Source organism: Pseudopipra pipra, unplaced genomic scaffold, assembly GCF_036250125.1.
Source record: "Pseudopipra pipra isolate bDixPip1 unplaced genomic scaffold, bDixPip1.hap1 HAP1_SCAFFOLD_531, whole genome shotgun sequence".
NCBI lineage: Eukaryota > Metazoa > Chordata > Aves > Passeriformes > Pipridae > Pseudopipra > Pseudopipra pipra.
In genome coordinates, this window is record NW_026991015.1 from 15259 (window position 1) to 28553 (window position 13295).

The window sequence follows — 13295 nt, forward strand, 5'->3', positions numbered from 1 at the left end:
CATTGCCTTCTCTTTCGGAAGGTACAGTGAGCTGGTCCAACTGTGGCAAGAAGAGCAAGTGGGCTGTGAAGGTTTGGAGCAGTCTGCAAGGTTCCTCATGCCCAAAGGAAGTGCAGCCCTGGAAGAGTCAGGAATACTGACAAGTGCCCCAGTTCTGGTGAAGCTCAACTGTGTAAAACACTTATGGAGCTAAAATTCCACAGCACTGAGCTGTTGGGTCCCAAATAATAGTGAAGAGAGAGGCAGAAACTCCCCCTGCTGCTGGGGCTGAACTGTCTGCAGTGACTGGGCAGGACTTGGCCCTGATGCCTGAGTGCTCTCCAACCCCCCCAGGCTCGATCCCAGCTGTCAGCCCCTGGCTCCATAACTTGAGAAGAGGGTGTTCCTGCCAGCCCAGCTGCTGTGTTGGTGGTCCTGGGGGCACCTCCTGCCCTGGCCTGCTGTGAATGTGTTTGTGTTGTAGCTCAATAAAGTCCCTTTCAGTGGTGATTGTGTCATTTTTGTGTTAGTTCCTCTCCCCTCTTGCCCTGCCCCGGTGGCTGCATCACTGGCTTGTGCCTAAATGAACTCTTCCCCTGCAGCAGTTCCCTGCTGCTCTCAGAGAGGGTGGAGTTGAGGTCTCTGAGCAAAGGGAAAAAGGATCCATCCAAGGCAGGCCAGTGCTCCCCCCCTGCCTTCCTCCAGCCTCCCGTGTTTCCAGTTCCCATCCCTGCTGGACACAGAGCCTGTTCCCAAACAACCCCTGTTCCTGTTCTCTCTCTGTGTCTCCCCTCACACCTCCCCTCCTATAATCTCCAGCCGCCCAGGCCCCTGTTTTTGAGGGGCATTCCTGGGCTGCTGCCCCCCATTCTTTATAAATGAAGTGCCAAGAGCCCCAAGTGCAGAGAGGTCTGCAGGGAATCAGTGCCTAGAGCTGCCTGTGCCTGCCTGTGTTCCTGCAGTTCTCCTTCCTGTTCTCCCTGGGCTGGAGAGACCTGCCTGCCCTGGGTTTATTGGAGCAGAGGGATGGGATTACATTTGTCCAGAAGGTTTGTTCACAGACATGTTTTCTGACAGACAGTGCCATTTCCCTTTTGTCTTTCCCAAGTTTTTCCAAGTGCTGCCCAGCACGGGGATCCATGTGGTGGGACAGTGACTGGCAGGAGGAAGGGGAGCCTTGGCCTCACCTGCCCAGCTCAGGTGGGTGGCACAGAATGGGGGTGGGCTGGCAAGGCATGAACACATTTCTGAGTTCTGGAGTGCCTTGAATCCTTTCCCTGTCAGGTTTCTCTCCCTCATTTCCTGGGCTCCATTGTCCCAGGTGTCTCTTCCTTTGCCCAAAGTCCAATGGCAGAGGATTGACTGACTCCCATGGGAGGTTTGGAATGAAAAGGGTTCTGTTCAAATGGGGCAAGGAATGCAGTAAGAAAGATGAGCCTCCTTTTAGTGCCTGAAGTAGAGAGGAATAAAAATGGTGGAAAAGGTCCCATTTTATTTGTTGTCCCCCCTGGATTTTTCATGGCTAAAACTCTCTAGTGAGCAATTGAAGAGAAGGGTGAAGGGCAGGAGCCTTTGACTTGCCCAGTGCCCTTAATTGCCTTGTTCTCCTCTCTTCCAGGCCAGGCCAAAGCCCTGCTCCAGCCCAGCTCTGCCAAGTGCCCTGGGCTGGGAGCAGCCAAAGGCAAGAGGCTGCAGCCCCGCCGGCCGGGCTGGGGGCTCCTGGTGCTGCCCGTGGGGTGGGGTAAGTCAGAGGGACACGTTTCTCTCCTCCTGCTGTTGGCATTTGCTCCCTGGGCACTGGATGTGTAAGGAAGGATGGAGTGGCAGGGAAGGGCAGTGTTTCCAAACTGTCTGAATGTTGCCCCCAGGTTTGGGATGGAGCAGGGATGGGGGTGGTTGGGTTTGGCTTGGGCCGGTCAGGATCAGCCATAAAGGACCCACCAGAGCCCTGAACCCTCACTGGACATGTCCAGCCCCTCAAGTCATTAATTTTCAATAGAGGACAAAGTATTGGTACTTGCTTCTGATCTGTGGAGGATTTCCTTTGGAATGATCAATGCAAAACATCTCTTTGGGTCTTTTGTTTGTTTGTTTGTTTGTTTGTAATTTCCTCTCTGGCTTCAATGAGTTTGGTGTGTTCCTATTAAGGAAGCAGCCTGTTTTTATCTTGAAATTTGGGGTGGTTTGGTTTGTTTAGGTTTTTTTCCCCCCACTGACTCGGGCCATCCGTGCATAGTCCGTGTTGTCCCACAGGACTGTTCTGGTTCTGGGTCAGAGAGAGAGAAGGGAAGTGGCTTTTCCTCATCTGGAATGTTTCCAAGCAGAAGTGGGACATTGTCCTGCCCCTCCCCAAAGCACTGCAGGCACCTGGGAGTAGCTCAGGGCTGGCCCAGTTCTCTGAGACAGAACTATGGGGGAGAGGTTTAAGTATTAATCACATCTCTGGTGTCCCTTGGTTGTAAGGATTGGGTCCTACACTCCCAGAGCGTTAAGGAGAACAAGGAACTTCTGTTCTTCCTGGCAAACCTTCTGCTATTACTTGTGCAGTGTTTGGGTTCTGTTGTCTGAGTTCCTGTCCAGGATCTTTCTAAGAGAACCTGTTAGAAATGTAGAGGTAGGATTAGAATTTGGGTCTGTTGCCTCCCCAACTGCCTCCAAGTCCTGATGGACTGGAGTGATGAGTGCTTTCAGCCCAGGGTATTTCTTGATATTGTGTGGCTTTCCCTCAGCTGTGGGTGAGGAATTGTGCAGGCAAGGCCTGTGTGCCCGTGGGTGTCTCCCGTGTGTGTCCGTGTGGCAGGGCTGGGACAAGGACTCGTGCAGGGACCCAGCTGGCACTGGAGCTGCTGCCATTCTGAGCCACTGCCAAGGGCTGTGGAGAGACCCTCTGGGAGGCTGTTGCCAGGATTCCATTGGGAGCTGGATCTCCCTCCAGCTGCAGCAGCCAGGGGAGGGTTCTTCCTTGTGCAGCCCAGTGGCTTCTGCTCAGGCTGGCCCAGAGTGGGGCTGGGGCAGGTTCTCCAGGGAACTGGAGCCAGCCCTGAACAGGGCTCTGGAGAGCAGGAGCTGCAGGGACTGAGGTTTGCAAAGCTGGGCTGAAGTTTGTCAAAGCAGCAGAACATTCTCATTCTGGTGGGTTTGTGGAGTCCGTGTTGGTGCCCAGGAGAACTGGGTCAGACTGGGCTTTGTGGTCCGAGAGCTGCCCCCCTAAATTTGGCAGGCTGTGTGTGCTGGCAATGAAGTGCTATCCCAGAGGCTGATGGTTTCTGTCTCCAGGGATGCCCAGGACGCTGCTAATGCCCAGGGATCTGCTCTGGGTCCAGGCTGTCCGTGCTGGAGGGCCCTGGTGGCTGCAGTCCCTGAGCCCGCAGAGACAGAGAGAGCCCCGGCCCGAGTGGCCTTTGGCCCCTGGTCCTGAATTTGGGGTGAGCCTGGGAGCGTGTGGAAGGTGAGAATGAGGGCTGTGTTCCAGCCTGACACCGGGAAGGTCAGTGTTTCCCTGGAGGGGGAAGGTTTGGGCCCGCAGGCTGAGTTGGAACAGGACCAGGGCAACAGACGCTGCTGTCTTTTGTTGCCTCCTGAGGTCTTCTGTCCCCCTTGGAGATTTCCTCCCGGGCTGTGGCCCCACAGGGAGCAGAAGGGAAAGCTACCAATGCCATGGGCATTGCCAGCCTTTGTCTCTCTGCTTTGCCATCCAAGCTGGGAATTTGCTGCTGTTGCTGCCGAGGCTCCCCTACCTGGGAGTTGTGTCCTCCTTGCAGCCCTTCCCAGCCCCAGCCATGAGCTCCAGTTGTGCCTCTGTGTGTCTGGGAGTGTTTGCTGGGACTGTGCTTCCAATGTATCATCCCTGAGAAGATCCTGTTGTTCCAGAGCACTGGGGACAGTTTGGGTTTGGCAGCTTCAGACCTGGATTGGAGCAGTCCCTGAAAAGAATCAGGAGAGTGGAGGTTTGTCCCAGTGGTGCTTTCACACCCCACTGAACAGGCTGGGCTTTGTGTTTGAGGTTGTCCTGTATTTGCTCTGCAGATAATGGGCCCTTCCCAATTCAGCCCAGCAGATCCCAAGGGCTCTGACAGGAATATTTGTTCTTTCCTTCCCTTTGGGATAACTTCATCTCCAAACTGCCATGAGCAATTCCTTAATTTCTCCTGAAGAAAACCAAATGTCAGAGGCAGTTTGCCAAGGAGGCCAGAAGTGTCTTTGGAGCAGAGAGTGCTGCCAGCTGCGTGTGCCTGTCCCCAGCCTGGCACTGCCCACAGGGACACACTGGGCACTGACCATGAGAGGGAACAAACCCACTGCCTGCCAGAGGGTTTGTCCTGGGCCAGTCAGGCCTGGGGCAGGAATTGGACTGGGCAACTCCATCAGCTGCTCTTCCCTCCCCCACAAAGCCCCATCCCCTGGGCATTAATGACGTGCCCTGTGCCCAGCGCTCCCTGTTCACCCAACTGAAACCAGAGCAAGGCTTGCTTTGCTTGGAACAACTTAATGTAACTTTAAACCAAAATAAATCACTTTTTTCTTCTTTTTTTTCTTTTAGATGCTGGAATTGCCTCTCTGGGTGTGTGCTGAGCTCTGGCTGCAGGGGACTGTCAGGCCTTGGTGGCTGTGAGTTCCTGTTCTTCTCCCTGGGAAACTGGAAAGAGTTATTCATTAGATTGCAGAAATGTAATTTTGAGGGGACCCAGCAACTGTTTGTGTAGGAAAAGGTGAGGTGCTGCAGAGGGGAGGGAGGTGGCATTTTGGAGGGGTCCCACTGAGGGGGGAGTGGAGAGCCTGGGGCTGGAGTGTGAGTTATTAAACAGGGAAGAAGGGAAGGATGCTTGGGAGGGAAACACTCAGGGAATGTGTAGGGATGGAATGGAAATTTGGGGTGTCAGGAAGAGATAATTGATGATGTAGAGGAAGGGAAATGTTGGGGGTAAGACTTGATCTCATCTGTAGAGGACAGAAGGACCATTTAGAGATAAAGTGAGGCAGTGAGTGGTGGGCAGGTCGGGAAAATTTGTGTTTGTAAAATTTCAGGTCACCTGTAGCAGAGAGGATGTACCTCCTGATGGACACTGAGGCAGTCAGGGGTGGGCAGGAGGGGGGGAAACCTTTGGGGTTAAAACTTGAGGGAACGTCCAGGGCAGAGAGTGAATATTTTGAAGGATAAATGAGGTACTCAGTGGTGGACAGCTGGGGAGTGTTTTAGGGTAAACTTGGGGTAGCCCACAGGGTAGAGAATGAACATGTATTTGTACCGAGGAGCTGATTACATGTGGGTAGGTAAGGAGAATTTTGGGAGTAAAATCTGGGCAATCTGTAGCAGAGAGAATGAATATCTTGGTGTGAAGTGAGGCAGTCAGTGTTTGGCAGGTAGGGAAAAATTCTGTTTGTAAAATTTGAGGTCACGTGGAGCAGAGAGAATGTACATCCTGAGGTAAACTGGGGTAATCAGTTGTGGACTCATAGGGAAAATTGGGAGGGAAATATCTGAGGTAATCTGCATGGTAGAGAATGAATATTGAGAGATGAACATGAGGTACTCAGTGGTGGACTTGTAGGGAAAATTGTGGGGGTCAAATCTGTGGCAATGTGCAGCAGAGAGAAGGAACATTTTGGAATAAAGTGAGGCAGTCAGTAGGGGAGAGGCAGAGAAATTTCTGAGGGTGAAACTTGAGCAAATCTGGAGGGCAGAGAATGAATATTTGGAGGTCCAAAAGAGGCAATCAGGAGTGTGCAGTAGGGAAGACTCTGGGGAGAGAATGACTCTTGTGTTCAAAAAGAGGTAATCAGGAGTGGGCTGGAAGGGGAAAGTTTGGGGGTTAAAAAGGAGGTTCATTCTCTGCAGGGCAGGGAATGAACACACTGAGGTAACCTGAGGTGATGAGTGGTGAGAGACACAGACAATTGTGGGTGTTAAAGTTCAGGTAATCTGCTGGGAAGAGAAGGAACCTGTTGAGGTAAAGATGAGGCACTGGGTGGCAGACAGGTGGGGAGAGGTTTGAGATAAGCCTGAGGTGTGTGTGGGGTGCAGAATGACCCTCTGTAGGTACAAAGGAGCTGGTCAGACGTGGACAGGTAAGGCAGATGTTGGGAGTAAAATGTGGGGCAGTCTGTCCCAGAGAGAATGAATCTTTTGGGGTAAGGTGAGGCAGTCAGTAGTGGGCAGGGAGGGAAATCTTTGTTTGTCAAACCTGAGGTAATGTGGAGGAGAGAGAATGCACCTCCTGGGGTAAACTGGGGCAAACAGTAGTGGACAGGTGAGGAGGTTTTGGGGGAAACTTTGAGGTCATCTGTGTGGCAGAGGATGAATGTTTGGAGGTAAAAATGAGGTAATAAGTAGTTTGCAAGCAGGGAAAACTGTGAGGGTAAGTGTGGATGTCACCTAGGGGAGAAAATGAGGCTTTTGAGGTCCAGTGAGGCAGTCAGTGGTGGGCAGGGAGGGAAAATTTGTGTTTGTAAAATCAGAGGTCTTGTGGAGAAGAGAGAATGCACCTCCTGGGGTAAACTGGGGTAAACCTTGCGGACCTGCAGGGAAAATGTGGGGGGTAAAACTTGTGGGAATCTGCAGGGCAGAGAGTGAATCTTCTGAGGTGAAAATGAGTTCCTGGGTGGTGGAGAGGTGGGGAAAGTGTTGAGAGTAAACTGGAGGTGGTGTGCTGGGTAGAGAATGAACATCTTGATGTAGAAGTGAGTTGCTGAGATGTGGAGAGGTCGGGAAAATGCAGTGGGTCCAGAGTGAGGTCACCTGTAGCAGAGAGGATGTACCTCCTGATGGACACTGAGGCAGTCAGGGGTGGGCAGGAGGGGAAACCTTTGGGGGTAAAACTTGAGGGAATGTCCAGGGCAGAGAATGAATATTTTGAAGGATAAATGAGGTACTCAGTGGTGGACAGTTGGGAAGTGTTTTAGGGTAAACTTGGGGTAGCCCACAGGGTAGAGAATGAACATGTATTTGTACAGAGGAGCTGATTACATGTGGGTAGGTAAGGAGAATTTTGGGAGTAAAATCTGTAGCAGAGAGAATGAATACCTTGGGGTAAAGTGAGGCAGTCAGTGATGGGCAAGGAGGGAAAATTTGTGTTTGTAAACGTTGAGGTCACGTGGAGCAGAGAATGTACATCCTGAGGTAAACTGGGGTAATCAGTTGTGGACATATGGGGAAAATTACAGGGGTAAAACTTGAGGTAATGTCCAGGGGACAGAAGGAATATTTTGAGTTAAAACTTGGGGGGTTTTTAAGGAGGTTATCTCCAGGGGAGAGAAAGGACATCAGGAGGTCAACTGAGGTAATCAGTGGTGGCCAGGTGGGGAGATTCAGGGCAGAAATCTCTGAGGTAATCTCCAGGGTCCAGAATGAATCCTGAGAGGTGCAGAGGAGGCAATCAGGAGTGGACACCACAGTGGGCCCAGGGAAGGTTCTGGGGGTAAAATGTGTGGTAGTGTCTGGCAGAGAGAATGAACATTTTGGGATAAACTAAGGCAGTCATCAGTGGACAGGTAAAACTAGAGAAACCCTCCAGGGTGGAGAATGAATATTTGGAGGTCAAAAGGAGGTAGTCAGTGGTGAGCAGGTGGGGGAAGTTTTGAGAGTAAACTTGAGGTGGTCTGTAGGGTAGAGCATGAACATATTTAGGTATACATGAGGTGATCAGCTGTGGAGAGGTAGGGAAATTTTGGGGGTCCCACTTGAGCAAATCTGCAGGGCAGAGCATGAATATTTGGAGGTCCTAAAGAGGTAATCAGGAGTGTGCAGGTAGGGAAGACTCTGGGATTTAAAAGGTAGGTAAACTCAGGGAGAGAATGACTCAATTTTGTGTTCAAAAAGAGGTAATCAGGAGTGGGCTGGAAGGGGAAAGTTGGGGGTTAAAAAGGAGCTTCATTCTCTGCAGGGCAGGGAATGAACACACTGAGGTAACCTGATGTGATGAGTGGTGACAGACAGACAGTTGTGGGTGTTAAAGTTCAGGTAACCTGCTGGGAAGAGAAGGAACCTGTTGAGGTGAACTGAGGGTCTCTGCAGTGGCCAAGCAGGGAAATGTTGGGCTGATCCCTGAGTTGCTCCTGTGTGGGGCGGCTGCAGCGAGGCCGAGCCCTGGCCCTGATTTGCCAGCCATGGGCAGGGGGCTCTGTGCCAGCCGGGGGAGCAGCGGGGCCCCCGTGGCAGAGAGGGCAGGGGGGCTGTGGAGCTGCCCCGGGGGGAGCGGGGGGTCCTTTCCTGGGCCGCCTCCAGCCCCCCTCGATCCCCGGGGCTGCGCTGCCCCCCGAGGCTGTTTGGGGCAGAGAGTGCTGCCAGCTGCGTGTGCCTGTCCCCAGCCTGGCACTGCCCACAGGGACACACTGGGCACTGACCATGAGAGGGAACAAAACCACTGCCTGCCAGAGGGTTTGTCCTGGGCCAGTCAGGCCTGGGGCAGGAATTGGACTGGGCACTCCATCAGCTGCTCTTCCCTCCCCCACAAAGCCCCATCCCCTGGGCATTAATGACGTGCCCTGTGCCCAGCACTCCCTGTTCACCCAACTGAAACCAGAGCAAGGCTTGCTTTGCTTGGAACAACTTAAAATAACTTGAAAACAAAATAAATCACTTTTTTCTTCTTTTTTTTTCTTTTAGATGCTGGAATTGCCTCTCTGGCTGTGTGCTGAGCTCTGGCTGCAGGGGACTGTCAGGCCTTGGTGGCTGTGAGTTCCTGTTCTTCTCCCTGGGAAACTGGAAAGAGTTATTCATTAGATTGCAGAAATGTTTTTTGAAACCTGTCCCCTTCTTTGTGCCTTTTGCTGACAGATCTTCTCTTTCTGCCTTTCAATTTACAGCCTCCTTGCAGCTCCCAGCCGGGAAAACCTGGGATAACTGAGGAGGGACCGAGATGAAGGTTTTGTCTGCAAACTTGGGGTAGTTTCTAGGGGATACAGCAACTGTTTTTGTAGGAAAGTGTGTTTAACCACATTGGCCCAAGTTGTGTTTGCACCAGCTGGGGCCAGAGGTACCAGGCAATCCAAAGCAAACCCTGCTCAGCCTCTAAATCCCAGGGGAAGTTCTCCAAGCTGCTCATTGACGGACTAAAGATCCATTGAAATGGAACCAAGAGCACTACTAAGTTTCCTGAGAATCCCAGGATTGCTGTCCTAGAATTTTTAACAGTTTTTTTAATCTTTTTATGACAAAAATTACTTTCTTCCTTTGATTGAGTCCCTCAGTAGGATTTGGGATTTCTGTGGATTCTGAATCCCTCCCAGTGGCCCTGACACTGGTCAGAGCTGGCAGGACAAACGGAGTCAGAGCTCCTGGCAGCACAGGGGCTTTCCCCAGAGTGGATCCAACTGCTGCCCCCCAGCCTGGCCAGGCGGGATCTGCTTTGGCTCCCGGCTTCTGCCAGAGACAGAATGTGTTCCCTTGATTGGAATGAGGATCCCGTAGCTTCATCTCCTGGATGTTCCCCCCCTGGGCAGCTGATCCACTCTGCCCCACGTCCTGCTCTCAGTTCCTGCCCAGCCAGAGCCATCTGTGCCAAGGGCACGAGCACTCCCAGCCTGGATAGGGAATGGGGGACTGGCTTGTGCACAATTCACCTAGAAAGTCAAACGAGGGGACTGTTGGGCAGCGGCTTTGGCCGACACGGCAGCACAAAGATTGTTCTCTGCAGGGGCCCAGGTTTGGGTGCCGGTCTCAGCTTTGCAGGTTTGGATGAATTCTACCTACAGCCCACAATTCCATGCCGAATTCCTGCTGGAACAGCCTCCCAGTGCCTCCTGGAGCCCGGCTGTTCCCCCGCAGAGCTGCCGCTCTAACGCCAGTTTGCCAGGAAGCAGCCACGGTTCCAGGTTTGCTCAGCGGGATCGGGACAAGGACAGGTTGATATTCCACAGACTTTGCTGTTTATAACCCTCCTCCCCCAGCCCCGCTGGTGTCCCTGGGGGACTTGAGCAAGCTCCCTGGAATTGGGCCGGTTTTCCGCCCCGGGCCGGGCTCCAGGGGATGTGTTCGCCCAGGAGAAGGCGGGGGCCGGACGCGCTCCCGGCCCGGGGCGAGGCAGCCCCTGAGCACGGGCGAGGACGTCTGTCCGGGCGGGAAGCCGCTGTCCCTTCCGAGCCTCGGGAGCGGCCCCGGGGAGTTCTTTTCCCCGAGGAAAGGGATGCACAGCCCTGCCTTCAGGGCACCTCGGCTCTGACCCACCTGTTCCAGCTGTCCACGGTTCTGCAGGTGCGGTTGGGTCCCCGAAAAACTGCGAATTGCATCCAAGCCCAACTTTCTCCAAGCACCCTCTTTTCTTTTCAGGCATCTCCGAGGGCTCTTGCTCGGGATTTAGTGCCGCTGAGGGCACATGGCCCTGGCTTTAAGGCTGCTGCTGGCTGCTGGCCTCCGGCTGGAAGGGCAGGGATTTGGGGCGGGCGGGACACACGTGGGGGGCGCGGGGGAGCTCTGGGAGGTGGGCCCTGGGAATGGCTGCCCGCGCTGCTCTGCAGCCCCGCCGTGCCGACACTGCCGAATGCCAGCTGGATTCTTTGGGTCCTTTGGGGCTGGCGCTGGGGCGTGTCCAGGGTGAGGCATCTCAGGGGGCCCGTCCAGAGCAGCGCCCGGCTGAGGAGCCGCGGGCAGCCCTTTCCCCGTGCCCACCCCACGGGGGCTGTAGGGCACAGCTCCAGGGCACAGCTCCTCCATCCCCTGGCAATAGGAAGCCCAAGCAGGGCTGGGTCGCTGTCTGTCGCTCCGGCCTCCTCCCGGCCCGCGTTCCCTGCCCAGCTGGGACTGCCCAGGGAGCCCCGAGAACGTTCCTGGCGGGAAGCGGGAGCCGCCGAGGGCTCCGTCCAACTCCGGGCCCGAAAAGCGGCCCCGACCTGAGCCCCCCCGGCATTCTGGGTTCCGAAGGCTCACCTGGAGGAGACGCTCCCCCGCAGGCGGGACCAGGCGGCGACACTCGACCAAACGCCTTTGCTCGGAGCGAGGGATCCCTCCGGACTCGTTTGGCTCCTTTATCCCTGGAAATGAGCTCGGATGCCGCACGAGCACCTTTGCAGCCGTTGGGTGAAGCCCGGACGGGGCCGGAAAACCTCCCTGAGCAGGGCAGCGATGAATTGGTGCCCGTCCCCAGCCGGGCACAGCCCAGCCGGCCGCGCTCCCTCCGGCCCGTGGCTGCGAAGGGCTCCTGCAGAGATTGAATAAAAGCTCATTTCCTGACTGTATTTGCCCGCGGTCTTGCCCCTCTTTTGACTCGCGCAGCACCATCCGGTTGGAGCATTTCTTGGTTTCCTCCCCTGTAGCCGTTTCCCTCCCAGGCAGGGCCTTCCCCGTCTGCAAATCAAGAGGAAATGTTTCAACGGGATTTTGAAAACCAGAGGGTTTGCCCCGGGAGGGTGCGAGTTGCCGAGAAAGCGGTGGAGAGGAAGGGGAGCCTCAGGTCTCACCTGGCTGGTGTCAGATGAGCCGCACCTTCTGGATGGCAGGGCAAAGAACTGCTGTCGGTAATTGCCGAAGTTCCGCAGGCAGAGCTGGGAGCAGCCTGTGCCCGACCCGCGGCACGGTCAGTGCCAGCTCCTGGGGCCGCCTGAGGACAGGCACAGGGACACGGGGACAAACGAGCAGCTCTGCTCGGGGTCCCGGAGCACGGGAGGAACGGGGAAAGGGCTGCCGCCGTTCTTCCCTCCCCGGCAGGCCCCCAGCTCCCCGCGGCCGGAGCGGGCCCGTGGCCGGAGCCCCGGCGGGCCCCAGATCCCTCGTTCCCGGGGGGCCCTGGGGGTGGGAACCTCCTGGGGCCGCGTTTAAGGGGGAGACGGGCGATGTTCGCCCCGGAGCGGGTGCGGTGGCCTCGGGGGTGCCCGAGCGGGGAAGCTCCGATCCCGCGGGGGGTACGGGCGGCACCCCTCCTCGGGGGTCCCGGGGCCGGCCCGGCGTGTCCCCCGCGCCCCGGCCGGTCCCAGCCCCGACTCCGCGTCTACACGACGAACGCGCCGCCGTTCTCCCCCGACCGGGCCCCGGCAGAGCCCCGGCCCGAGCGGCCCCGCCGCGCTCGGCCCCAGCGCCCGGCCCGGAGCGGCTCTTCTCGCCCGCGTTGCCGGGGCACAGGCGGCGAGGCCGAGCTGGGATGAGCCCGGCACCGATCCTGGTCCCCGTCCGGATGCCGAGCCCCATCCCAGCCCCAAACCAACCTCGCTCCTCCGGTCGCGGTCCCGGTCCTGGCCCCGATCCTTGTCCCGGTCCTCCTGCCGAGCTCCATCGCCACCCTCGGTCTTCCGACGCGCCGATCGCTCCCGCAGCATCCCGGTACGAGGTTCCTCCACAGACTCGGGACGAGCGCGGCTCTGCCGGCTTTAAACGGCGCGGCCGGGGCGGGGCCGGGGGCGGGGCCGGGGCGGAGCGGGGCCCGCACAGGTGTGCGAGGCGGGGCCCGTCCAGGTGCGCGGGGCGGGGACGGGCAGGGGGCGGGTCGGGGCGGGGGTATTTAGCGCCGGAACTCGCCCCCCGCGGCCGTTTGCTCGGGCAGTGCGCGGGGAGGCAGCAGCGCCGCGGGAGCCTCTCGCTGCCGCGGCCCTTTTTCTTTGCTTTTGTTTTTGTCTTTCTTTTGCTTTTCCCCTTTTTTTCGTCCCCTCCCTTCCTCCCCACCCTCCACCCGCTCCCCGCACGCCGCCTCTCCCCGGCCGCTGTCGCTGCCCTCCTGCACAGCCCGGCCCCCCCACCTGCCCCCGGCCCCCCCTGCCTGCCCCTGCTCCCCCCTCGCTGCTCCGCTGCACAGCCCGACCTGCCCGCACCCCCGCTCCGTCCTTGCCCCCCCGCCCGTCCCGTCCGTCCCCGTGTCCCCGCAGCCGCGGGCTTGGGGGCGCCGCTTTAATAAAGCCGCGAGGGCCGGAGCCGGCGCCCCCCCTGGATCCCCCTTTCCACGGGGCCGGGCCCGCTCGGCGGGTCCCCCCTGCAGTTCACAAGCACCGCCCGACACCGCCGGGGCTCCGGCCCGTCCCGACATCACACGGGGGGCTCCGCGGGGCGGGGGGACGAGGGGGTGGCGGGGGGGGCAGGGGATGAGGGTCCCCTCCGGAGGAGGGGGCTCGGGGGGACGAGGGGGAGGCGGGGGGGGGCAGGGGATGAGGGTCCCCTCCGGAGGAGGGGGCTCGGGGAGGTGGGCGGGGGCAGGGGGGGCTCGGGGAGGGGGGAGGAGGAGGGGCCAGGGGAGGGGGGCAGGGGGATCCCCTCCGGAGGAGTGGGTCCTCGGGTGGGAGGGGTCAGAGGGGGGAATTCCTCCCACTGATCCCTCCCACCCCGGGACTCCGTCCCTCGGGGGGCGATCGGGGGCGGGGCCCCCTCCGGAGAAGGGGGTCCCGGGGTGGGAGGGGTCCCG

General features: G+C 57.5%; 1 long non-coding RNA gene across 1 annotated transcript; it reads right to left on the reverse strand.

Annotated features, from left to right (window-relative positions):
* Nucleotides 1–2517: 2517 nt before the first annotated feature.
* LOC135408618 (uncharacterized) lies at nt 2518–12237 on the reverse strand. Its single transcript, XR_010427718.1, has 4 exons — nt 12112–12237; nt 11371–11510; nt 10841–11257; nt 2518–2576 (listed from the first exon to the last, which is right to left on the reverse strand). It is a non-coding gene; the product is annotated as an uncharacterized LOC135408618 (long non-coding RNA).
* Nucleotides 12238–13295: the final 1058 nt, after the last annotated feature.